This window comes from Schistocerca gregaria, chromosome 5 (assembly GCF_023897955.1).
Source record: "Schistocerca gregaria isolate iqSchGreg1 chromosome 5, iqSchGreg1.2, whole genome shotgun sequence".
Taxonomy (NCBI): Eukaryota; Metazoa; Arthropoda; class Insecta; order Orthoptera; family Acrididae; genus Schistocerca; species Schistocerca gregaria.
The window spans coordinates 349,473,935-349,498,461 of NC_064924.1; the positions used below are offsets into that span (position 1 = coordinate 349,473,935).

The following is a 24,527-nucleotide window of genomic DNA, read 5'->3' on the forward strand; positions in this document are numbered from 1 at the left end:
AATAATCCAGGTGATTCCTGGCATGAAAACCACATAATATGTAGTATCACCCATTTACGAAGGAATACGTTTTGCAAATTCATCCTGCTGGCAATTCTCCTATGGATTTTTTCAGATTATTGCTAACAGACGAATTGTTGCAACTTGTAGTTGACGAAAAGAATGATAACGCAGTCAACATATTGCTGAGGGAAAATACAAAAGAGGGATCTAGGATCTTTAAATGGAAACCTGTAAGTATAGGCAAATCACTAGTTTTTGTGGGTGTTTCGTTACATATGGGTAACATTAAACATGCATGATTACAAGACTACAGGAAGAAAGAACCGCTGTTTGAGAATAGAGGAATAGCAATAAGTAAAGCAGAGACCGGCATTTCATTATATTAGGGTCTCTGCATTTTTCAGAAAATCCACTTCCAGGAAAGCCGAAACCAGACAATTGTTTATATAAAATACGACCTATATTGGATTATTTGACACAAGAATGTCTCAAGTGTATCACCCGGGAAGAGACTTATCAATAGATGAATCAGTGATTCTTTGGAGGGGAAGATTGTCATTTAGACAATACATAAAAAGCAAACGTAATAAATATGGCATGGCATTAAGATGGGCATGATCAACAATCCAGACAGCTTCATAAATAAGTGTGCTGTATACACAGGAAGTAGTGGAGATGTGCAGGGAAAGGTCACGTGGAAAAGGTCGTTTTGCATTTGATGGCAGAAAAGCTGCATGTTGGTCATCACATTTACTTGGACAATTATTATAACATTTTTCATTTAGCTACATCTCTGTTGAACCTAAAAACACTTCCCACAGGTACTTTGAAATTAAATAGGAAATATACCCCTGAAGACGTTGTATCGGCAAAACTTGGGAGAGTAGAGACAATTGCGCGGTATTTTAATGGAGTTATGATTGGAAAATGGAAGGATCGACGAGGTTCCAACATTTCCACAGAACATCAAATGTTATGGAGCAAGTGATGAATGCACGCCAGCAAATAGTCATGAAACTTTTGCCTATTATTAGGTACAATGCGTGTATGTCCGGGACTGATAAACAAGATCAGATGTTTTCGTATTATTTGTGTGAACAAAAAACTACTCTTTCATGTCATTGACATGCTAGTTTTCAATTATCTATATCTGTACAACAAATACCCGGGAAATAAAATGACATATGATTACAGAATGAACATTGTAAAGGGCTTCCTTCCACCAATGAACGTTTCCACAAAATGTGAGCAAGAAATATCACAAACAAATGTGCAAAAGCGGGAAGCTACTGCTGTCTAAGAAGTGTGCGGAACAAGGCAAGTGCACTGATACACCATACTAGTGTACAACCTGCCCAGACAAACCTGGATACTGCTTGAACTCCTGTATAATTTCCCATAAGTAGCAAAAACATGATATCGGGGAAATTCCGATTATCAAAGACAACTTCTTTTATTTCTTTTGACATTGCATTGTTTCTTTTTATGAAGTGACAGGTTAGAAATTTTTTTCACAAGTTGACTTATTTCTTACTGCATTGTAAAGTGTTCACGTCAGTTTTCTGCGAAAGAATTTGTTGTGCTAAATTTGTTTTAAAAGCACCACAATTGAAGTGATGGGGGACACAAGAAGCCTCCACATAGGGTGTGTTTTGCTTACTAATTTCTACACATCCCCTGGGCATCTAAGATAAATGTAGGCGGCTAATTCTCTTGTACCAGGAGTAAACATGCTACTAAACTAACGACCTCTATCAGAGTCAATCTTAAAAAATGAGCATTTGGAGTAAATATAATTTCAAATCAATCCAGTTTCCTTTTTTGCCTTCTTAAGAATTTGGGTTTTGGAATCCAAGTTTTTCCTGAATGCAGTAGATTTGTTGCTTGTTTGAATTGTATTTTTTGTTACAATATCAACAAATCACGAACATTTGAATGATGCCTGTGACCCCTATAGGTGTTAGACAGCAAACACACTTTAAAACATGACCACAATACAATCGAAGCGTATTTGAAGTAAAGCATCTTAGGGGTCATCATTAAGTCAGTACAGAACATGATACTACAGATCTTACAAGGTCTTGAAGTCAGTCTGTAGCTCAGGTATACTTAGGAGCATCGGCTCCGAGCGGTACCTGCCATTTCAGAGTGTTACCAGCTGGCACTCGCATGTTGCTGGGCTGCACTGGAGAGCTGTGCAGCTGCACTGATTTCACAACGAAAGTGTTAATTGAACACATGAAAATGCTCAGCATTTTCACAAAAAGCTACACATAATTTTTAATTCATATCATGGAAAAATTAAAGACATGGCGTTTTGAAGCTTATACAATGAGTGGAATGTCATATTTTATTGATTAAAACATTAAAAAACATCAACATTTTCTGTGCACATATGCATGAATGTACACACACTTCTCATGCTTGTACATTTATGTAGTGTAATTAAAAAAAAAAAACAGTATAAACTGTCATAATTTTGGTGAAACAGTGGAAAATCGCAAAAATTAAATTAGCTGATTTAGGATAGAGAGAGAGAGAGAGAGAGAGAGAGAGAGAGAGAGAGAGAGAGAGAGAGAGAGAGTGTGTGTGTGTTCGCTCGCTCGCTCTGACACACAGAATGAGAAAGGCTGGCCAGTATTTACATTCCAAGACGTGCAACTTCTAGTACTGCCAAAAACGACATACAAAAGTAGAGTACAGCATTCTTATTTTTCCCCCCCTAATGAAATTGTCCTTGTGCAGGAAAGAGATATTGCTTGGGGAGTTTAAATTGAATATGAAGGAAGGTGAGGCCTATCAGGTCATTTAAATCCCAAGCTACGAGTACACACTTTTACGACAGCTACCTGCTATTGAAAAAGCTTTGACTGCTGTGATCTACACTTGTGCCTATTGACAGTGCTGGGATTTACACTTCCTGGATGTAGTACTGCAGTCTTCGTTGTCTTGATAATTTTCTGAACAATATTTTTGTACAATACATAGTAATGTTAGTTGATTTACTGAATATTGCAAGGAGACTTTCACTTTTCTTACAGAGGAAAGAGCAGCTCCTAAACACAGTAAAGACAAAGTATGTAAGTTCAAGGATACAATTGCAGAAGCTGACATAATCAATTACGAAATATTAAAGCACAGTCAGTAATATATTCCACATCCATTAATAGTTGTCATATTTATAGAATGGGTAATGATCTTTCTTTGATTGAATGTCAGTATTAAATGGCAAGCATTCTTGAACTCCAAAATACATCCACAACTTGATTCAGCAGTTAATGTAAAAGGGTCTCTGGATAATTTCATATAGGCCATGAATTAAAAATTTATATAACCAACTCACAACAAATTAAATTCAACACAAACAAGAGTAGCCATTTGCCGTATGTATAACAGTCCCCCAAGTCAAGTCATAACAAACTGTGGCAACTTGAGACGTGGAGCATGGTAATGTATGAACCACCATAAGGAATTCCCATTAAAAATACTCTTCTACAATTTTTTTTATAACATGATGTATTACAGTTGGATGGCAAACACTTCACAGCCTATAGTGACAATGTAATGTTAATTATTATATAGTTTTCCACTTTGGAAACTTCTGTACATATACAATTCAATGGCTTAAGTTACCTATTAAATAACACTGAATGATTTAAAATCATTTTTTTCCTCCTCTCTAACTTTCCTGTGGGCAGCATCTCAACCATTCTGTGTTCCAAGTTGTTATATACTGCCAGCATGTTGTTGCTGTTGCTGTTGTTGTTGTTGTTTGAGGTATACCATCACACCTGTAAATGGTACAATTCCATTGTCAGAAAGATAAGAACAACATATCATAAATAACAGATGAATAAACTGGTATCTCATTCAAAGACTGCCAGACATGTAAATACCTTGCTACTGTTTATTGATTGTGTGTGTGTGTGTGTGTGTGTGTGTGTGTGTGTGTGTGTGTGTGTGTGTGTGTGTGGTTAACAGAATCTGAGTAGAATGACAATACAAAATCACATAAATTAATAAACATTAACAATGCAGTATAATAATGTGGATTAATTTTAATTATCAACAGCCTCATTTGCACCATTTACCTAGAATTTATGTAAGTTTCACTCGGGATAACCCAACCTTCTTCAGAATAACAGTAACTACTGTTTGTCCCTAGTGGACATCGTCAAGCTAAAACTACAAATCCATAAATTATCGTCAGACTGTAAAACTTATCTGAAACTGCCTTGGCTCCACTTCACAACCGCGATGTGGCAGCCACGAGTCCTGTACTGGTAACCATAATTTATGGATTTGTAGTTTTAGCTTGATGATGTCCACTAAGGACAAACAGCAGTTACTGTTATTCTGAAGAAGGTTGGGTTGTCCCTACTGAAACCTAGGTAAACGGTGCAACCGAGGCTGTTTCTTATTAAAATTAATATTTATACATTTGCTGGCAGGGCCGCGTAATGTTGAAGATATTTAATAATGTGAATAAATATTTTGAAGTGCCTACTGCAATAACAACAGGCACCTAATACTCTCTGTCATGCTCTTATTTCCAAATCATATTTAAGCTTTTACTACAAAAGTACAAGTCATGACATGTGATGTGAAACAATACCACAATTTTCCACAGAAAAGTTCTTTACATACAGCTGGAGAGTTCTGTTGACATACTCTCATGGGAAAGCACAAATGAATGTAAAGTGGAAGGATATTCTTGTGTACTGATTACTTGAGTGTAGTACACTACCTTGATAATGGTACAAGATACAGCAGTTATTAGATACAGGGTACAACATTGTTGGCACAATACTATCAAGGAGAGGATCCCAAGGGAGGAATCGCCCTCTTGAAACTATCTCTACTATAGTTTAGGTTAGGGTCCCAGGTATTGCACACGATTCAGCCTTTCGCCCTAGGTTTGTTTGCGAGTAATCAATGAAAAAGAATTCTGCATGCTACACCACAGCATTAAAAATGACAGTGTTAATCAGAGCAGTGGTATAGTGTACTAGTTGAAATACTTTCCCTTCATTCTCAAGGGCGTCAGTTTGAATCCTATTGTGCTTTTAAATTTTTATTTCTAATCCTTTGCAGTATCATCTTAAGCATGCCATTAACTTTCTCATTTGCTCAGTTTTGCAAATCTCATCATATCTCCTTTGACAAAATATATCTTATTACCTAAATTAATTTTAAAATATTTATTATGGTTATAACAACCCACATGAAGATTTATATAAAAGAAGGGCTTATAGATAAAACAAAATTCACACTAATTGTGGAAAATAAATAATAGATGAAAATGTAAATTTATAAAATGAAAAGACTCTAGGTTAGAATAACAATATAAAGGAAAGGACAGATGTGTGCATATATTACGAACACGCAAACTCACCCACAGACAAATGGCTGCCATCTCAGGCAGCATTCCAATCCGAGCTGCCAGAGAGGGTGGTCGTGTGTGTGAGGTATGCTTCCTTATGTGAATGAAAATATATATGCTGAAGAAGGCTTTGGCCAAAAGCTCAATGTGTAACAGTCTTTCCATTGTGCCTGTCTGCAACTCAAAGTGTCATGTTTACAGTGAGTAGCCTTCCGAATGCCATGACAGGTACAGGGTGCATCCATCTGCAAGTGGTCGCTCATGTCGGCTCAAATGATGTGTGTCGCTATGGATCACAGGAAATCCTCTCTGGCTTCAGGCGGCTGTCTGATTTGGTGAAGACTGTCAGTCTCGCTAGCAGGATGAAAGGGCTCACCATCTGCAGCATCGTCAACTGCGGACCTTTGGTACAGAGCTGAGTGGAGGGTCTGAATCAGAGGCTGAGACAGTTCTGCAACCGTGTGGGCTGCTGATTCCTCGTCTTGCGCCATAGGGTGATGGGGTTTCAGATTCCGCTGGATAGGTCAGGAGTCCACTACACCCAGCAGTCGGAGCAGCAAACGGTATTGTAATTGTAAACTGTCAAAGCTGCGTTGGTAAAGTACCGGAACTTCAAGCGCTGATAGAAAGCACCAAAGTTGAAATCGTTATAGGTATGGAAAGCTGGCTGAAGCCAGAGATAAAGTATGCCGAAATTTTTACACAAGCCCAGACGGTGTTTAGAAAGGCTAGATTGCACGCAACTGGTGGTGGCGTGTTTGTCGCTGTTAGTAGTAGTTTATCCTGTAGTGAAGTAGAAGTGGATAGTTCCTGTGAATTATTATGGGTGGAAATTACACTCAACAACCGAGCTAGGTTAATAATTGGCTCCTTTTAAGGACATCCCAACTCAGCAGCATTAGTGGCACAACAACTGAGAGAAAATCTGGGATACATTTCACATAAATTTCCTCAGGATGTTATAGTCTTAGCTGAAGATTTCAATTTACCAGATACAGACCGGGACACTCAGATGTTTAGGGCAGGTGGTACGGACAGAGCATCGAGTGACATTATACTGAGTGCACTATCCGAAAATTACCTCGAGCAATTAAACAGAGAACCAACTCATGGAGATAACATCTTGGACCTACTTATAACAAACAGACCCGAACTTTTCGACTCTGTAAGTGCAGAACAGGGAATCAGTGATCATAAGGCCGTTGCAGCACCCTGAATATGGAAGTAAATAGGAATACAAAGTAAGGGAGGAAGGTTTATCTGTTTAGCAAGTGTAATGAGGAGGCAGATTTCAGACTACCTAACAGATCAAAACGAAAATTTCTGTTCCAACACTGACAATGTTGAGTGTTTATGAAAAAAGTTCAAGGCAATCGTAAAATGTGTTTTAGACAGGTACGTGCTGAGTAAAACTGTGAGGGATGGGAAAAACCCACCGTGCTTTAACAACAAAGTTAGGAAACTACTGCGGAAGCAAAGAGAGCTTCACTGCAAGTTTAAACGCAGCCAAAACCTCTCAGACAAACAGAAGCTAAACGATGTCAAAGTTAGAGTAAGGAGGGCTACGCAGGAAGTGTTCAGTGAATTCGAAAGTAAAATTCTATGTACTGACTTGACAGAAAATCCCAGGAAGTTCTGGTCTTATGTCAAATCAGTAAGTGGCTCGAAACAGCATATCCAGACACTCTGGAAAGATGGCATTGAAACAGAGGACGACACGCATAAAGCTGAAATACTTAACACCTTTTTCCAAAGCTGTTTCACAGAGGAAGACCGCACTGCTGTTCCTTCTCTAAATCCTTGCACAAACGAAAAAATGGCTGGCATCAAAATAAGTGCCCAAGGAACAGAAAAGCAACTGAAATCACTCGATAGAGGGAAGCCCACTGGACCTGACAGGATACCAATTCAATTCTACACAGAGTACATGAAAGAACTTGCCCCCCTTCTAACAGTCGTGTACCGCAAGTCTCTAGAGGAACGGAAGGTTCCAAATCATTGGAAAAGAGCACAGGTAGTCCCAGTTTTCAAGAAGGGTCATCGATCAGCTGCGCAAAACTATAGGCCTATATCTCTGACATCGATCTGTTGTAGAATTTTAGAACATGTTTTTTGCTTGCATATCATGTCATTTCTGGAAACCCAGGATCTACTCTGCAGGAATCAACATGGATTCCGGCAACAGCAATCGTGTGAGACGCAACTCGCTATATTAGATACAGGCTCCCAGGTAGATGCCATTTTCCTTGACTTCCAGAAGGCGTTCGATACAGTTCCACACTGTCGCCTGATAAAGTAAGAGCCTACAGAATATCAGACCAACCGTGTGGCTCGATTGAAGAGTTTTTAGCATACAGAACATAGCATGTTGTTCTCAATGGAGAGACGTCTATAGACAAAGTAACCTCAGGCATACCAAAGGGGAGTGTTATGTGACCATTGCTTTTCACAGTATATTTAAATGACCTAGTAGATAGTGTCGAAGTTCCATGCGGCTTTTCGTGGATGATGCTGCAGTATACAGAGAAGTTGCAGCATTAGAAAATTGCAGCAAAATGCAGGAAGATCTGCAGCGGATAGGCACTTGGTGCAGGGAGTGACAATTGACCCTTAAGATAGACAAATGTAATGTATTGCGAATACATAGAAGGAAGGATCCTTTATTGTTTGATTATATGATAGCGAAACTAACACTGGTAGCAGTTACTTCTTTAAAAGATCTGGGAGTATGCGTACTGAATGATTTGAAGTGGAATGACCATAAAAAATTAATTGTTAGTATGGCGGGTGCCAGGTTGAGATTCATTGGAAGAGTCCTTAGAAAATGTAGTTCATCAACAAAGGAAGTGGCTAACAAAAAGCTTGTTCGGCATATACTTGAGTATTGCTCATCAGTGTGGGATCCGTTCCAGGTCAGGTGGACAGAGGAGATGGAGAAGATCCAAAGAAGAGCGGTGCGTTTTGTCACAGGGTTATTTGGTAAGCGTCATAGCGTTACGGAGATGTTTAGCAAATTCAAGTGGTAGACTCTTCAAGAGAGGCGCTCTGCATCGCGATGTAGTTTGCTGTCCAGGTTTCAACAGGGTGTGTTTCTGGATGAGGTATCGAATATATTGCTTCCCCCTACTTATACCTGCCAAGGAGATCACAAATGTAGAGTTAGAGAGATTCGAGTGTGCACGGAGGCTTTCTAACAGTCGTTCACCCAGCGAACCATACGCAAGTGGAACAGGAAAGGGAGGTAATGACAGTGGCACGTGAAGTGCCCTCCGCCACACACCGCCACACACAGCACTGAGAATAATTTTCATTTGATACGGTCAGGAAGTGTAATTCACTCCATTTTGTTTCTAATAGATTCTGATTTGTAGATTGTAATTGAGATGGTGATATGGAACCTCGAAGCTGCATACATTGCTAATGAAAAGGTCTGTGTGTCATATCACGGTGATTCACTACCAAAAACTGTACTTTCTACATCTACATCCATACTCCACAAGCCACCTGACTCTGTGTGGCGGAGGGTACCCTGAGTACCTCTATCGGTTCTCCCTTCTATTTCAGTCTCGTATTGTTCGTGGAAAGAAGGATTGTCGGTATGCTTCTGTGTGGGCTCTAATCTCTCTGATTTTATCCTCATGGTCTCTTCGCGAGATATACGTAGGAGGGAGCAATATACTGCTTGACTCTTCGGTGAAGGTATGTTCTCGAAACTTTAACTAAAGCTCGTACCGAGCTACTGAGTGTCTCTCCTGCAGTCTTCAACTGGAGTTTATCTATTATCTCCGAAACGCTTTCACGATTACTAAATGATCTTGTAATGAAGCGCTCTGCTCTCCGTTGGATCTTCTCTATCTCTTATCAACCCTATCTGGTACGGATCCCACACTGCTGAGCAGTATTCAAGCAGTGGGCAAACAAGCGTACTGTAACCTACTTCCTTTGTTTTCGGATTGCATTTCCTTAGGATTCTTCCAATGAATCTCAGTCTGGCATCTGTTTTACCAACAATCAACTTTAAATGATCATTCCATTTTAAATCACTCCTAATGCGTACTCCCAGATAATTTATGGAATTAACTGCTTCCAGTTGCTGACCTGCTATTTTGTAGCTAAATGATAAGGGATCTGTCTTTCTATGTATTCGCAGCACATTACACTTGTCTACATTGAGATTCAACTGCCATTACCTGCACCATGCGTCAATTCGCTGCAGATCCTCCTGCATTTCAGTACAATTTTCCATTGTTGCAACCTCTCGATACACCACACCATCATCTGCAAAAAGCCCCAGTGAACTTCCGATGTCATTTAGGTATACTGTGAATAGCAACGGTCCTATGACACTCCCCTGCGGCACACCTGAAATCACTCTTACTTCGGAAGACTTCTCTCCATTGAGAATGACATGCTGCGTTCTGTTATCTAGGAACTCCTCAATCCAATCACACAATTGGTCTCATAGTCCATATGCTCTTACTTTGTTCATTAAACAACTGTGCGGAACTGTGTCAAACGCCTTGCGGAAGTCAAGTAACACGGCATCTACCTGCAAACCCGTGTCGAAGGCCCTCTGAGTCTCGTGGACGAATAGCACGAGCTGGGTTTCACACGACCGTCTTTTTCGAAACCCATGCTGATTCCTACAGAGTAGATTTCTAGTCTCCAGAAAAGTCATTATACTTAACATAACACGTGTTCCAAAATTCTACAACTGATCGACGTTAGAGATATAGGTCTATAGTTCTGCACATCTGTTCGATGCCCCTTCTTGAAAACGGGGATGACTTGTGCCCTTTTCCAATCCTTTGGAACGCTTCGCTCTTCTAGAGACCTACGGTACACCGCTGCAAGAAGGGGGGCAAGTTCCTTCGCGTACTCTGAGTAAAATCGAACTGGTATCCTATCAGGACCAGCGGCCTTTCCTCTTTTGAGCGATTTTAATTGTTTCTCTATCCCTCTGTCGTCTATTTCTATATCTACCATTTTGTCAACTGTGCGACAATGTAGAGAAGGAACTACAGTGCAGTGTTCCTCTGTGAAACAGCTTTGGAAAAAGACATTTAGTATTTCGGCCTTTAGTCTGTCATCCTCTGTTTCAGTACCATTTTGGTCACAGAGTGTCTGGACATTTTGTTTTGATCCACCTACCACTTTGACATAGGACCAAAATTTCTTAGGATTTTCTGCCAAGTCAGTACATAGAACTTTACTTTCGAATTCATTGAACACCTCTCGCATAGCCCTCCTCACACTACATTTCGCTTCACATAATTTTTGTTTGTCTGCAAGGCTTTAGCTATGTTTATGTATGCCGTGAAGTTCCCTTTGCTTCCGCAGCAGTTTTCTAACTTGGTTGTTGTACCACGGTGGCTCTTTTCCATCTCTTATGAACTTGCTTGGCACATACTCATCTAACGCATATTGTACAATGGTTTTGAACTTCGTCCACTGATCCTCAACACTATCTGTACTCGAGACAAAACTTTTGTGTCGAGCCGCCAAGTATTCTGAAATCTGCTTTTTGTCACTTTTGCTAAACAGAAAAATCTTCCTACCTTTTTTAATATTTCTATTTATGGCTGAAATCATCGATGCAGTAACCGCTTTATGATCGCTGATTCCCTGTTCTGCATTAACTGATTCAAATAGTTCAAGTCTGTTTGTCACCAGAAGGTCTAATATATTATCGGCACGAGTCAGTTCTCTGTTTCACTGCTCAAGGTAGTTTTCAGATAAAGCACTTAAAAATATTTCACTGGATTCTTTGTCCCTGCCACCTGTTATGAACGTTTCAGTCTCCCAGTCTATATCCGGCAAATTAAAATCTCCACCCAGAACTATAACATGGTGGGGAAATCTACTCGAAATATTTTCCAAATTATTCTTCAGGTGCTGAGCCACAACGGCTGCTGAGCCGGGGGGCCTATAGAGACATCTAATTACCATGTCTGAGCTGGCTTTAACCGTGACCTTCACCCAAATCATTTCACAATTCGGATCTCCGTCAATTTCCTTCGATACTATTGCACTTCTTATCGCTATAAACACGCCTCTCCCTTCACTGTCCAGCCTGTCTCTGCAGTATACATTCCAATCTGAGTTTAGGATTTCATTACTGTTTACGTCTGGTTTCAGCCAACTTTCTGTCCCTAGTACTATATGGGCGTTGTGACCGTTTATTAATGAGAGCAGTTCTGGGACCTTTCTATAGATGCTCCTGCAGTTTACTATTAGCACATTAATATTATTATTCCCTGTTGCATTTTGCCTACTCGTACCTTGCCGCATCTCAGGAGGCGTCCTGTCAGGCCTAGGGAGGGAATGGAGGGAATTCTCTAACCTAAAAAACCCCCATGTGCACTCCACACGTACTCCGCTACCCTTGTAGCCGCTTCCGGTGTGTAGTGCACGCCTGACCTATTCAGGGGGACCCTACATTTCTCCACCCGATAGCGGAGGTCGAGAAATTTGCACTCCAGCTCTCTGCAGAATCGTCTGAGCCTCTGGTTTAAGCCTTCCACTCGGCTCCAAACCAGAGGACCGCGATCGGTTCTGGGAATGATACTGCAAATAGTTAGCTCTGATACCACCCCGCGAGCGAGGCTTTCCGCCTTCACCAATTCCGCCAACCACCTGTACGAACTGAGGATGACCGCTGAACCCAGACGGCAGGAGTCATTGGTGCCGACATGAGCAACAATTTGCAGTCGGGTGCACCCAGTGCTCTCTATTGCCACCGGAAGGGCCTCCTCCACATCTCGGATGAGACCCCCCGGCAAGCAGACAGAGTGAACACTGTCTTCTTCCCCGACCTTTCTGCTATTGCCCTAAGGGGCTCCATCACCCGCCTAACGTTGGAGCTCCCAATAACTAATAAACCCCTCCCCCCGTGTGCCTGCTCGTACCTTGCTGAAGGAGCAGCCACATGTCCACTCACAGGCAGAGCGGGCGATGCCACACGGCCAGCCTCCACATTTACTCTCGGCCTCGTGTGCCGCGAACGCCACTGAACCCGCCACTCCCCTTGGGGAGAGGGTGGCCCAACTGCGCCCAGGACCCGTGAAGATGTCTCGACAGCAGGGACAGTGGGTGAAGCATGTAACACCTGGGGTGTACCTTGCGATGCACCAGACTCCCCACTGCCGCTACACTCCGAGGCAGCAGCCTGAAGACGGCTGACCGCGGCCATCAACACGTCCAGCTGTTCGCGAACAGCGGCCAGCTCCTACTGCGTCCATACACAGCAGTCACACATCCTATCCATCCTAAGGAATCAATTTACTGAAGAGATTTAATCAACTTTTAACTAGACTGCTAATTCACTAAAGGCGGCTGATTATTGACTAAACTGTGATTGCTAACCACTTCTTGTAGAAAACAATGAAAATAGCACTACCTGTCTCTGGACTGTATTCAAAACAAACACTAGCACTAGTGGCACTATGGCTGACTAAAGCGACTCACTCTGACTGTATTCAAAACTAACACGAAATCTATGGAACACTATTAATAGCACTCGACAATTAAAGCTTCCTAAAAGCAAACACACACACACACACACACACACACACACACACACACACACACACACACACACCATGTGTATACCTGCCATGGGATCCACACTGGGTGTGTTGGTGTGAGTGGAGCAGTACAAGGACAATGGTACTCACAGTGGAGCAGCGGGTGTTTGTTGTGATGACCAAGTTGTGGAAAGGGTGCGGTCAGTTGATTACTGAGAAGTGCTTTGGTAGTTAGGATTTTGAGTATCTGCGTATTTCTAGACACAGTTCGTGCGTTTTCGTCTGGGTCTACAGTAGAGTTGCGCAGCACGCGCTGATAGTCCATTTATCTGCATAGTTCAGTTTTCCACGGACTTTAGTATGGACAGGGCTGCAATTGTTGGGTGCAGATGCGAACTCAGTTGGCGAGATTGAGTATATTAATCAACTACTTGACAGATTTGTACTTCACAATGCTAAGAGAGCCATGACCCAATGGAAATCAAACAAAATTTCCTTGATGAGACATGAGCTCAATGGTCAACTCATTTAGCTTTCACAGAGGACTCTACCAGAGAGAGCTTTCTCTGTGCCAAAGTTGTCACAATATTGTTCAAAATTTAATATGAGTCACTTGAATACAGCAAAAAGGGTACTTAGGTGTGTAAGGAAACAGCAAGTTACCAACTCATATGATTCCACAGGTCAAACAAGAGGGAAAGTCAAAAAATAGAGGGACTTCTGCAATTTCTCATGGTTTTACTTCGTAACACTGCTAGTATCCAGGGCTGAAGTACTGTCATCTGCAACTATATTACACAACATATCATTCTCCCATCACTCTTATTTCCATGTTAGTTGTTGTATTGTAGCAGACCATCAAACATGGCAGCTCCTCTGTCAATCCACACTAAAGAGGAAATAAGGGGAGTATTCACTTTGTTTTCAAAAGGTGTTAAGCCTGTGGAAATTATTCGTTGAATGCAAGCACAGTATGGTGACAGCTGTTTATCACGAAACAAGATCTATAAATAGATAGAGCACTTCAAACAGGTAAGAACTACTTTGTGTGACAAGGAGAGATCAGGCAGGCTTCTGACAATAACTGAGGACAATTTGGAAGTCATCGAGGGTGTGGTACTGGACCAATACTTCACATATCCATCATTGTTCAGCATATTCCATCTCACACGGACTAAATTTTCGGAATGTGTGCACAAGGTAGGCACAGAAAGATTTGTCTGTGCAGCATAAGGCGCAAAAGATGGACATCTCTTGTAAACTTCTAGCCCATTTTCATCGTGAGGGAGATGGATTTTTATAGCAAATCATTACTGTAGACGAAATGTGTGTGCATTTTCATGAAGCAGAAAGCAAGGCTGCAAACATGGTTTTGAAACACCCATCACCAGAAGTTAAGAAATTTAAATGTCAACCATCAGCTGGTATGACTATGCTAACACTCTTCCTGGACATGGAATATGTGGTAGCCATTCATTTCACCCCAAGACGTGAAACTGTGAACAGTGAGAATTATTGTGATGTGTTGCAAATTATACTGAAACATGCAATCAGACGCAAATGTGGTGGGAGACTGAAAAGACGTCATCCTGCAGCAAGTTAACACTCAGCCACTTCTGCCAAATGGACGACCGAAACAATAAAAGAGTTGGGATTCTAATTGCTGGAACACCCTCCATACATTCCAGACCTGGCTTCAAGTGATTTCCATATGTTTGGATCATTGAAGGAAGCAATCAGGGGAAGAATATTTGTAACCAGTGCCGAAGTCATTGATGTGGTAAAATTTGCTACAGGTGCAAACAAAAAAACTTTTTTCCAATGGAATCAGAAAACTTGTGAAACACTGAACAAAGTCTGTAGAAATGTGTGAGAGAGAACTGTGCAATGTGAACTGAGTACTCGGGGTAAATTGAGATACATGAAAAAAAACCTAAAATCTTTATTGCCAATTTCAAATATCAGGCCACACGCCCAAACTATTGCAACCCCATTCACTGTTGGTTTTTGGTATCCCTAGTCTGTGGAAACAACAGGCTGGTATTTACACTGATCTTGGTAAACATGCATCACTCATTGGCACTGTATGAAACTTGGATTCTAATGATATTCCATTTATTTTCTAATTTACACAGTAAAACTTGTTTAATTAACACAGCTTCATTATGTATCGGTATGTTCTCACTACACCACAATCAGTAAAAAGATAAATTTCTGAGACCAAGATTATATCTTACCTTACCTTTCCTTTCCTTTCTAGTAAAGAAAGATGTTTCACAATAATGCATGCCTAGTGATACCACCATTGTCTTAAAATTTCAACATTCTTTCCCTATTGTTGTTCCACAAATGCTGTTAAATTTCTTGATTGTATGTTTAATATTAGCTTTCTCTGGGAGTAAAAGTGCACAACCAAAGAATTTAGGCTTTTAATACGGTTGTTATTACAATCAATTTGCAACAGACTACTGACCCAAATTGTTTTTCTCTACAAAATTTCAAAATTATACTTTTTCATTTTTTTCTGTATTCCAGCCAGAGCTTGAAACTTACGTAATCACCTGTCAATACAATAGTTAGGATGAAAATCCTATTACTAATGCCAGTCAAAAAACCAATTGGGTAAAAATTAACTACTGCGCCATTCAGAGAGATGATATGACACACGATACAACATGTAGCAATAAAGGTCAAGTGAGCAATATTTATTGCTGTGGCACTCTTGTTTTGTTCCAATGGGATTATACGACAAGCAAGGCGACACACACAAAATCTCATTTCTGTTTCTGTTGCAATCATGGGCTCTTTTGAAGAGACATTGTGACTTCTTGTTTAAGGCTCAATAAATAAATAAAGTACTTGGTGCACCCATACAATGCTATAAGTAGCAAACAGTGTGGCTACAGTTTCTAGTGATGCCTCACAGTTTCTAGTGAGGTCTCAATGAGAAAAACTCCAAAATCAGAAAAACTCAATGAGATAAACTCCAAAATTGCACTTTTCAGAGCAACTAGTATCAGCTATCCTGACAAAGTAGGACACAAATTTTTGACTTATACAGCAAGTTAGTCAAATTGTATGAATGACATAAATATCACCATGAAAAGTTTATTTCTGATAAGACCACCAAGTGTTATAACAACTGCAATATAAATGCTCCAAACAAAAGGTGTGCTTTGTCAGTGGTGCATATTTTCGTGACTTTCGCTGAGAAACTAATGTTGCACTGATCATCTTCAGATAGCAGTGTAGAAATTTTTGTCAGAATCAGCTAACAAAGCGAGGTTACGATGTTTGGATCATGGATTTACTTCAAACTTTGTACACTTTTAGTAGTCCATTAGGACAACATAACGAGCAAGAAGTACTATTTAGGAAAGAACTGCAAGAGTGTTTCACACATCAGTGACACACCAGTGTGTTGCAATCCTGTCGTGAGCTGGAGGTAGAGGTGGTCGTGTGGTTAAGTTCAAGCTCTAATCATTGGACTGATGCATTGAGTCCTGTGCACTCACCCTCTCAATTTTTATTTTTCCCAGCACTAGAGGTCATATTATTTCATACATATTACACTTGAAAAGTAATACAATGAAAAGACAGGAGTATTCGCATTAACTTTTATTGAATTTCCAGTTTTACTTGGTTGCTTATTAATTTTTATAATCACAACAAATATTATAATTATTGACAACCAATGACCAAATACAGTTTTCCTGTAAATGTATGCTTGCCATGACTTCTGAAATCCCTTATACCAGTGATCAGGTAAGGTACTGAGAACAGATTTTCACGTGGATACTTCGATCTGCAGACAGGTTCAATTATGAGGTACAGGCTTGGAAGCCCAAATAAATCACAATAAATAAAAGTGTTTATTCAATAATACAGAGTTAAAATGTGCCAGAATATGAGGGTAATGTATTGATTAATAGTTGGATGTGCTTTCAACATTATGAGTTGCAGGATGATATTTTTCACACAGATATGGGAAACAAAGCGAAACAACAGCATCTTTGTCAAATGAATGCAGTTTTCCTGTGTGCAAAAGGAAACTTCAGAGTTTCTAAGAAAAACAAAGCTCATTGGCATACTGAAATTTCTCTTTTTTCTGACAATTTGGTAAACGACTTGTAATGGAACATTATTGCAAATATTGGTGCGAAAATTGGTGATGTACAATTGTAAGTATTTTAATAGCATCTTCAAGAGAAGCAATTCTCGTTCACTGTCAGTCTAATATGGACATGTTTGAAGGCAGTCGATAAAATTTTTAACTTGACTATGGAAATAAAAGTCGCATACTACTTATTTTTATAATGAAAATTCAATAAAAGTTCATGCAAATATGCTTATCTTTTAACCTTATTACCTTTCAAATAGAATATACATGAAATAACATGACTAATGTTGAAAAAATTATAAATTAAAAAATATGAGAAGGTCTTGATCCATTACGCCACTTATTACAAAGTCTGAACACTTACCACACAACAGCCGCCAGCTTGTGCTCAGGGTCACAATGCAGCAGTAAATCACTGATTCATAAAACGTGAGATTTTCTAAAAAATGTTTGAGTAGTATTTCTTTCTACTTGCACATTGTGTTGACCTAATAAACTACTGAAAGTGCGCAAAATTTGAAGCAAATATGTGATCTGAACATCTGTGTGTGAGACTGCATATGCCAGATTTGTGTGCTGATTTGATATTCTCAAATTTGCAACATTTTACTGTTCATGTCACTTTTGCATAATCTTTAATCAATTATATCAATACTGGTTTGTATTGCAGAATTTCGAACATTTGCAGTAAAGTACTGTTATTTACAATTATAGGCTTAAACTTATTTGTGCTCTTTTAAAATTTTTAAGATTGGTATGCCTATCCTCATTCGAAACCATAGTCCTCTAATTTCATTGTATAATCACATAAGAAACAGTTTATTTTCAAGAATTTTCAGATACTTATAAAGCTATATTATTGAAAATTTTTGCAAGTTACCACTACAAGTATTATGGATAACTTATTTTGTAGAAAATTATTGTTTGCGATTAATATTTACTGCCAAAGAAAAGACCGCACTGGAATTCAGTTTATATAAATGCAAATAAACATATCTTTTTGAGAATTTTCTGAAGTTACTATTGCCCTGTGCTTAATCCTATCTGTAGTAAATTAGCGTTCAGATATTGTGACTAACATTATGTTACATCTAGTGTTCCCTTCAAGAGGAGTATATATTATCTACATTATTGCTCTATTTCAAATTTGTTGACGACCGTAACTAACCTCAAAAAGTTTTAAAGAACTAGTATTTTTTATCAAAATTTTTTCTGGTGCCTCAACAGAAATAGGAAATTGGTAATTTTTTAGCTCAACAGAATGGAAGACAGTCAGCATGTTTTGTTTAAAGTTATTTGTTCACAGTCCTGTAATACACTACACCAGCCATAACGCAGTTGCACTGTGAATGCTATTTTTGAACACGGGGATGAGTTGGTCGACGTTCATAAGCAGCTAAAAATCACCCTGATAACTTGCAAATGATTCGCAACTGCTGCAAGTGTGTGTGTGTGTGTGTATGTGTGTGTGTGTGTGTGTGTGTGTGTGTGTGTGTGGAGCTCCCAAGAATCATGAACCTACAGTATCGGTGCCAAAGGTACCTCAAAATACTATCCTCTCCTTTGGATCCTTCTCCCTCTTCAGGAAGTAGGGGGTCTGTCATTACTCACACACTTGACAGTGAGTGGCATGTCGGAACAGGGTGGACTCTGGTTGTTACACTGATTCCCCTAACCAACATGTTCAAGTTGCTGTGTTGCATTGAAACTGAGCCAAGGGAACACACTTCGTCTGTTTCATCCCATGTCAAGAGTGGGCAGTTCATATGTACAGTGAATAATAGTACCTCTTAAGGAAATGAAGCAAGTGACAGGAAAGAATATCAGATGTCTGTGGGCCTTATTCAACATGTTGAAGATACTATTCTGGCAGCCACTGAGGGAACGGAGTGCAACTAACTACAGATTGTGTCGCAATTCTGCCTATGGTCTGGGCTACAATGACATACTTGGGTCATACCAGCGACTGAAAAAGAAAGCTGACAAGACCATCCTTGCACACGGAGTTTCAACGTAAAACTCAATTTGCACCACTGGTCCTGGAACTAATCATGGCCACCTAGTTCTCAGTCCAGTGGAAGGACTGAACCAGAGACTTCAAAGGTTCTGTGACAGGCCAGGCTGAAATTTCCTGGACTTGCGCCTTAGAGTTAAGAAATCTAGGGTGCCCCTGAACTGGTCAGGAGTGCACTACACATCACAGGCTGCTATCCAGGTAGACGACAGAGAGGTGCACTAAATAACAAGGATGCAGGGTGTTTCTGGGTAGGGGAGGAGAGGGCCAATTACTTAAAAGGGTGGTGGTTATCTTACTCTTTGGCACTGTTTTGATTAGGTTTAGAGAGGTAAGAAGCATGCTGGTCAGGGCTGTGATCCAGCTGCGTGTTTCTCATAATATTTTTTTTGTTTTGTTGGTCATGACACTAAAATAATTTGCATGGATTCATCAGGGACTTATGGTCAGACTGAAGGGGTCAGAACTCTTTATTTTCACTAGTTGTTTAGCAGAACTTGTAATTTTGCATGTTAAGATGATATGTACTCTTAATCAATTGCACGAGTCTGAACTTAACTCATTTTGCCAGTGAGTAATTTTGAACATTTTTTGTTACTAATTGACACGTTTAATATGTTCTTTGTTGATTAGACTTCTGTTTAGTTGAGCTAGTATGGAGTTTAACTTCAGTTAATTTTAACTGCGAGCACTGTCTATATTTTACAGCTATTTTATTTACTTTTAAAAAATGAGTTTGCTAACTACTTTGTTGGGGCTTCGAGTTAATTTTAGTTCACTTAGTAACATAGTACCTTATCACCAGCTTACAAATTACAGTATGAATTTATTGACAATTAACTTTATTAGTTAAACTTTAACAATTTTAATTGGAGTATGTTATTTAACACTGGAAGCACCTATCTTCAACTTAACAGTAGCTTCTTTATCTGGTTCACACGTCATATGGAAGTTGCTTATTTTAATTTTAAAAAGTGACCAACCCTTGGCAAAGATTGTATCAGACCCAGAATAGACAATGAGTAGCCGAGTCTCTCCAGCCAAGAATATTGCCAGAATTGGCAGCACAGTAAGAGAGAGAGAGAGAGAGAGAGAGAGAGAGAGAGAGAGAGAGAGAGAGAGAGAGAGAGAGAGAGAGATAGAATTGCCAGATTCTTCGTGGCTTTTCACTGTCAAAAATAGTTTCAATATGTTACTTGTATGCAGCAATCTATCTCCTAAAATGCACCAAATGTGAACAGACCAACAACTACCGTCTTTACAGCAATTTTTTCAAACTATGCCCAGTGGGTATGAAACTGTCACATCAGACTGTATGATATGGAAAAATCAGGTTTTTTATTGAATAGTTATCTCAAAATCAGATGTGACAGCCTGCATAATGGAGAACATGCACAAATCTCAAAACATGTTTTTGAGTTTTTTATGTGAAAAGTAAAAGTTTTAGTGAGAAACTGACTACAAAGACAGATGTAGCTTTGCTTCATCTAGATAAAACACTGGAGGCACACTGAATGATCTGAGATTTTACCTGCCTTATATTGTACACAAGTGGTGTGGAGAGAACAGCACTCCATGTTGCGTTGGGCAATATGACAAAGATAAATGTTGGTGTTGTACAGTTGTCAGCCCCATGTGAACCAGTTAAGTCAATTCCACTATGTATCAATGAATTCTGCCAATGACTGTTGCTTTTGCACTGTATCATGCATTGCATGGCGTACCTTATTACCTCGGCGTGAATTGCACTAAAAGTAAACAGCAGCTGTGAAAACCTACATTAGGCCTGGCCAAACAGTGGCCACCAAATGCAAGTACTCTCGCCCTGCTCCTGCCCCAGTGCTCCTAGTGCAGTGCGAGTGGGGCTGGGGCTGGGGCATGAGTAAGAAAAGGAAAAGGCTGGAACCGAATTCTGCTACAGTGAGATACTCAGCTTGTCACATTTTGCTAGCAATACCAGTTGTGTTAAATTAGATTTACATTCTGCACTAGGAATACCATGTCTACGCACTTATCAAAAAATAGTGAAGAAGCCAAATCATTCAATGAGGAATGGGAACGGCTTTACTTTTTGTATAGTTTGAAGGCCATGCAATGTGTTTAACACACCACTGCACTACTATGAGGTGGGAAAATACTTACTGGAACATTGTTGCAACACCAGCCAGAAAGGTGGTACGCTGCACTTGTCTTCTGATGGAGGGGAGAGAATGCTAGCTGAACTTAAGGTAGCCACTGAGGAAAACACTTGAGATATGGGTAAATAGTGCTGGGGCAAAATTTTTTATGGTTGATACCACAAATTATTTGATTTCATTAAATCTTAATGCAAGGGAAAAACCATCTGGTAACACATGGAAAACAAGATTAACTATCAAACAATAATTAATCCTATGGGAAAATCAGAAGTTCATTACATGGAATTTTCCCAAAATTGAAAGCAGTCATTTGTGGACAGGAATGCCAGACTACATTTCAATGATTGAAACATTTCATAGTAAGTTCTCAAAGAGATTCCATGACATTGCATTTCTGAAGACTGATTTTGATTTATTTGTCAGACTGTTCTTGCTTCTGGCTGCTGGTGTACCACCTGCTTACCTCCAGCTTAAGCTGACAGGCACAAACTGCAGCACCCAGTTCAATGACTGTTTGCTTAATGCAAGAATTTAATAGACTCTCGTAACACATTACTCCAAGAGCCATATCCTCAACTGCACAGACAAGTCACTGAAGTTATTTCAATGTGTGTGTGTGTGTGTGGGGGGGGGGGGGGGGGGGGGCAGTGCCATTTCTTGGTCATATTTGATAACTGTCATCATGGAATTGACATAAGCCGATGTGTCTATATTACATATTTATCTTGTTATTTCTGAGCTTATACAAGGCACTACAGTGTCTAATATTTTGAGAGCTGTTAGTACCCACCAAAATAAGGAAAAAAGTCCAAAGGCTCTCAAATGCATACGATAAGAGCTATGAGCATTTTTTCCAACACTGCGAAAGATTTCTTCTACTGAAGATGTGCTCATAACTCTTAAGGTATGCAATTTAGAATTAATGTTTATTGGACCACTAAAAATATTTGACAGTTTTTTTAACAGTCTGCATACATCTGTGACACACACATTCATATTCATAAATGTAAAATGCCATGTTTGAATAATTAGTGTGTAAGGGTACAACAGATGCAGATTTTGCATTAAGGCCAACTCACTCTATGAGTGAGTTCCATGTATACATTATAATTATGATTGTTATGTGAAATGTGACCAAGAAATGGCACTGCCTAAGAGCTGACAGTGCTAATATAAATGACAATCTGTGGGTAAGAGTTTCATATTAGACCCCAGTGGGAAAGCGCCGGTAGATAGGCACAATAAATAAAACACACAAACACACACACACACAGAATTTGAGCTTTCGCAACCGGTGGCTGCTTCGTCAGGAAAGAGGGAAGGAAAAGAAAAGATGAAAGGATGTGGGTTTTAAGGGAGAGAGTAAGGAGTCATTCCAATCCCGGGAGCGGAAAGACTTACCTTAGGCACACACCCATCCCTACATACACAGACACCAGTGTCTGTGGTGTATGCGTGCGCGCGCGCGCGAATATATACCTATCCGCGCGCGAATATATACCTATCCTTTTTTTCCTCTAAGGTAAGTCTTTCCACTCCCGGGATTGAAATGACTCCTTACCCTCTCCCTTAAAACCCACATCCTTTCATCTTTCCTTTTCCTTCCCTCTTTCCTGACGAAGCAGCCGCCGGTTGCAAAAGCTCAAATTCTGTGTGTGTGTTTTATTCATTGTGCCTATCTACCGGCGCTTTCCCGCTTGCTAAGTCTTGGAATCTTTGTTAAGATTCCAAGACTTACCAAGCGGGAAAGCGCCGGCAGACAGGCACAATGAACAAAACACACAAACACACACACAGAATTATTAGCTTTCGCAACCGATGGTTGCTTCTTCAGGAAAGAGGGAAGGAGAGGGAAAGACGAAAGGATGTGGGTTTTAAGGGAGAGGGTAAGGAGTCATTCCAATCCCAGGAGCGGAAAGACTTCCCTTAGGGGGAAAAAAGGACAGGTGTACACTCGCGCGCACACACACACACATATCCATCCGCACATACACAGACACAAGCAGATTATATATAGGGTGAAGAGCAATGTCTGGCAAGTCTTAAGCTTTGGCTGCATGGTTCATATGTTCAAAGTTCTGTTAGCTGGCAAAGCCCAAAAAATATCAAAGCATATAAAACTGTTTGAGGCGACAGACTGGATCTGTAGCTTAGCCTGAGGTATAGGCTAGATCGGAAGGTGACAGATTAGTTGAGTTGGTGAAGCCAATGAATGTGACACTAAAAAATATAGTTGTGACAGAATGGTCGGTAGCTTAGCCCACTTTGGGGGGGGGGGGGGAGTGGGGGGAGAGAGAGAGAGAGAGAGAGAGAGAGAGAGAGAGAGAGAGAGAGAGAGAGAGAGAGAGAGATCACCACTAATATCACATTATAGTCACCATATTGTTTATGGTGTTTGTCGCACATTTCTTACATCACTTTACCAAAGCCGACACACTTATCGAACATTCCTCTATATCCAAATGGAATATGTGTCAAAATACTCCAAGTTTTTTCTATGATGTTAAATAACTCTTCTCAGTTTACCTTGCACTTTTGATTAATTCATCAGAAAAAGTGTCTTAAATATGAGTGAATATTGGCAACAACAGATAGTTTCAGAAGTCAGAAATCTTTCACTCAGTCATAAAGTCAGTTCAAATATTGTCATTATGACATCAGAGGCAACAGGAAGGAAATTCATGCCTACCTTATAGATTAGTAGTCTTGTGAGACTGACAGTATACCACTGTGTTTACCATGAAAGAGATGTTTTCAGAAGTGGCATTACACAATGACTCTGCTACCTAGCAAAGAATATAGTTATCCGAGAAATGGAGGTAGTAGGAAAATCAGCATAAGGAATCATTTTCAAGTGGAAAATGATGTTCTGATTGCACACACCATGATTTTTGAAAGCGGTAAGTATAGCAATCACCTTATTTCACATGTCTAATCTTGGAAATAAATGTGCTGCAAATTGTAATGAATCAAGAAGAGAGTCTACTAAACGTGCTTTCTGAATCATGAACTAGTTGGCAGGGAGTACGTAACAGCAGAAACACAAATCCGTATCTGGCATAGTGAAATTGGTAAAGGAGGGGGGGGGGGGGGGATTCTGCCAAGTCAAAATCACACTTTCTGTATGTGGCAGCACATAGAAGCAAAGCAATACTAATAGAATCGGCAAAAGGAGCTGACTAGAAGGAAGAATTTCATAATTCCAGGTGATCAAAAAGTCAGTATAAATTTGAAAACTGAATAAATCACGCAATAATGTAGATGGAGAGGTACAAATTAGCTCACATGCTTTGAATGACATGGGGTTTTATTAGAACCAAAAAAATACAAAAGTTCAAAAAAT

General features: G+C 39.9%; 1 protein-coding gene across 3 annotated transcripts in view; it reads right to left on the reverse strand.

Annotated features, from left to right (window-relative positions):
* Positions 1-2,334: 2,334 nt before the first annotated feature.
* Positions 2,335-24,527, reverse strand: part of LOC126273452 (peroxisomal membrane protein 11B) — a 110,479-nt gene continuing 88,286 nt past the window's right edge. For all 3 annotated transcript variants that reach the window (XR_007549324.1, XR_007549323.1, XM_049977007.1), the window contains one exon: positions 2,335-3,794. The gene's annotated coding sequence lies outside the window, so the exon portion shown is untranslated. The remainder of the gene's footprint in view (positions 3,795-24,527) is intronic.